Here is a 3,113-nt window from a genome sequence, read left to right as displayed (position 1 = left end):
GTGAACTACTTGACTAATTCCAGTACAGAACCTATAGGATGTTGCGCATGCGCGACTGAACGAATCCCTCCCCGAGACGACTCGTTCTTCCCGAGTCACATTAAAGATTCGTTCAAAACGAACGAATCGTTCAAGAACGACCCAACACTAGTGGGAACCTATAGTTGAATACTGAGGATTGTGTAATGCCATGTGTGTGATAGTTCGGAGACTTTTCACGTGATGGGGATTCGGAGAAATTAGACTATTTCTGTATTTCATCGGAAGCGTGTGGCGGACCTCCGTCAGAAGAGGGCGAGATTTCACTAAAACAGTCGCCAGGTGAGACACCCTCGATCATAATCGAGTTGTTTTGAATCAGCTAGTGAGACGCCACCTTTGGTTTCCCAACACATCTATTCCTCTCGACGAAAATACGACTGTCGCCCACATTAGTTTCCATCTGAACAAGAGAAGCAAACGCGGAAATTGATAGTTTACGGTCGTGTTTTCACCTGAAAGACTGGAAATATTCAGCATTATGCGATTATAGTAAAGCTTTGAAGCTTGCATAGCTTGAAGCTTTTACATCTTTGAATTGTGCGACTACTGTTAACACTAAACTCTCGATGAAAAAAAATCTCAAGAGTATGTCTTCCTGTTAGTAATCTGTAATGTGTTCTACTGGTAACATTTTTACACTTAATTAGTAATAATTACTAAAAAGATTATAATTAAAACGTAACACACAATAGTATTTCAACCACTGGGCGGTTATCTCCTCACATCTGCTCGACACGCGCTTAAGTTTAGTGTAGTATATGCAAATAAAACTGTGACAACATTTTTGCTACAAATCGGGGCCTCTGGCTACACGGGAAAACAAATACTCATGTTAACATGAACGTCGTGCTGAACTGTACTGAAAACCTTGCAATCTGTTTTAATGAGTGAGTGACAGAAAGAGCAGCGGCTAACATGCGTTGAATGCGTCCATAACATCTGGCACAGAAGTTGAAAAGGTGGCAGCCGAACCGCGACACGGTACATAATAAGTAAGTCCAGTCATGACAGAAACAGAACCACTGACTATAGCATCTGCTCAGCTAGAAAACAAACTGAGCAGAAATAGAGCATATTTTACGCAAAGGCTACGGCACCTTATAAGATGTCGTGATTTGACGAACAGGCACACAAACAAACAAACACACACACACACACACACATATAGACGTACTTGTTTGCCCAAACGCGTCCACGCGATATGTAGATTACAAGTTTCGACTGCTGGCCTTAGCAGTACATCAAAAAATCCACATCTGCCCAAAATATAAATTTGTAGGCTTTGTTTTTCTGTTTCAGCTGCATGTGGTTTGGATGGATGATCCACTAACGTAGCTACTTCCTGCTTTTAGGTAGTGCTGTGTTATTCAGTGGGGTGGGGCTATGAACACGTTTACTAACGTACGTGTAGCTTTCTAAATTACTTATAGTATTTAATTATAGATGGAATAAACCTATAGATGGAATAAACCTAACAGAAAACCTTTAAGGTATAACCTTACAGTTGTTGTTGTTGTCATTGTTGTTATTGTGTTGTCGTTGTGATTGCTATTATGGAGTTGTGTTGTTTCTTTTATTGTCGTTTTATACAGTTGTAGCACCTTGAGTGCAATGCTGCGTTCAAGTCCTCCTGGGACATTCGTACTTACGAGTTGACAAGTTGTAATTACGACGTCAGGTGCGTTCAAGTCAGTTTAGTCGGCACAAGATGGCGGTGTACCATCTTTTAATAAATTACAAGAAAATACAACAGGGTCTGTTAACTCTGCTTATAGAAAATGAAGAGCAAAGAATTCGCATCAGGTGTGTTTTGCGTTTTTAATATTTTTAAAAAGTAATTTATGCAGCCACTTTAATCTGTATCGCATAAAAACTTGTTATTAATTGTTATATTACAATCCTGCCACATTCAAAAAGCTTATTTTTTATATAAAGCCTGACAATGTCACTGCGTAATACCTATAAGTATTGTGATTTATGTTTTACTTTGGCAATCTTTATAGGACAACTAAACTATCAATTTAAACAAAAATTTACCGTCAACTACAGAAGTTGCATCCATCGATTCCGCCATGTTTCTCATTGACACGCCCTCAACTCAGAAACTCGGGGCTTATGGTGCGTTCAAGTCATGTCGGATAGATCGTATTTACGAGTTGAACGCACATGAACGCCACCACAAAGTCGTTATTACGAGTGGGAAACTCGAAATTTTCTTTAAGCCCCGAGTTTCCGAGTTGGGGACGCCAACACGCCAACATTGACACACGTCAATGAGAAACATGGCGGAATCGATGGATGCAACGTCTGTAGTTGACGGTAAATTTTTGTTTAAATTGATAGTTTAGTGGGTTGTACTAAAGTACTGTAGAACTGCATGTCTGACAGAGGGAGACAGAGAGATTGCCAAAGTAAAACATAAATCTTCGTCATGCCTAGAGCTGATCTGTGCTGGTCGCTGAGGAAATACATTAACTTCGCGTTGTGGATCGCCGGATCGGCTTTCACTGTGGACGAAGCAGAGTCCAGCCCGGGGTCGTCACATGTGGTTACCACAAGCCCGCCGGCCGCACCGTTCTCTAGCCTGCGGGCTGCCGCTCACTAACCCGCCAGCCGTTCCTCACTCTAGGCCGCCGGCCGCCGCTCACTCAAGCCCGCAGTGTGTGACGCTGTGCAACCCTCTACATTGCGAGTAAATCACTCGCATATGCGACTAAATCTTCACTCTGGCGACTAAATGATGTCTAATATTAGCCAATTGCTAATAAATTCTCAGATTTTACTCGCCAGTGTGTGAGTTGGAGGCTAAGTATAAGTTTAGCTCAGATATATTTTCACTCGCCGCATACTGTCTTTTTTCTCTCTCACAAACATTGGTATTATGATATCGTATTTACGAGTTTAACGCACATGAACGCCACCACAAAGTCGTTATTACGAGTGGGAAACTCTAAATTTTCTTTAAGCCCCGAGTTTCCGAGTTGGGGACGCCAACACGCCAACATTGACACACGTCAATGAGAAACATGGCGGAATCGATGGATGCAACGTCTGTAGTTGACGGTAAATTT

The 3,113-nt window shown here is 41.7% G+C and overlaps 1 protein-coding gene across 1 annotated transcript in view; it reads right to left on the bottom strand.

Annotated features, from left to right (window-relative positions):
* LOC107714429 (myelin basic protein-like) overlaps nt 1-1,399 on the bottom strand; it is a 30,204-nt gene extending 28,805 nt beyond the window's left edge. The window contains exon 1 of the mRNA XM_016520262.1: nt 1,217-1,399. The gene's annotated coding sequence lies outside the window, so the exon portion shown is untranslated. The remainder of the gene's footprint in view (nt 1-1,216) is intronic.
* Nucleotides 1,400-3,113: the final 1,714 nt, after the last annotated feature.

The sequence above is a fragment of the Sinocyclocheilus rhinocerous genome, unplaced genomic scaffold (assembly GCF_001515625.1).
Source record: "Sinocyclocheilus rhinocerous isolate Xijiao unplaced genomic scaffold, SAMN03320098_v1.1 scaffold839, whole genome shotgun sequence".
In the NCBI taxonomy this organism is placed as follows: domain Eukaryota; kingdom Metazoa; phylum Chordata; class Actinopteri; order Cypriniformes; family Cyprinidae; genus Sinocyclocheilus; species Sinocyclocheilus rhinocerous.
The sequence above is the reverse complement of the archived record's forward strand: the minus strand, read 5'-3'. Positions and strand labels throughout refer to the sequence as shown.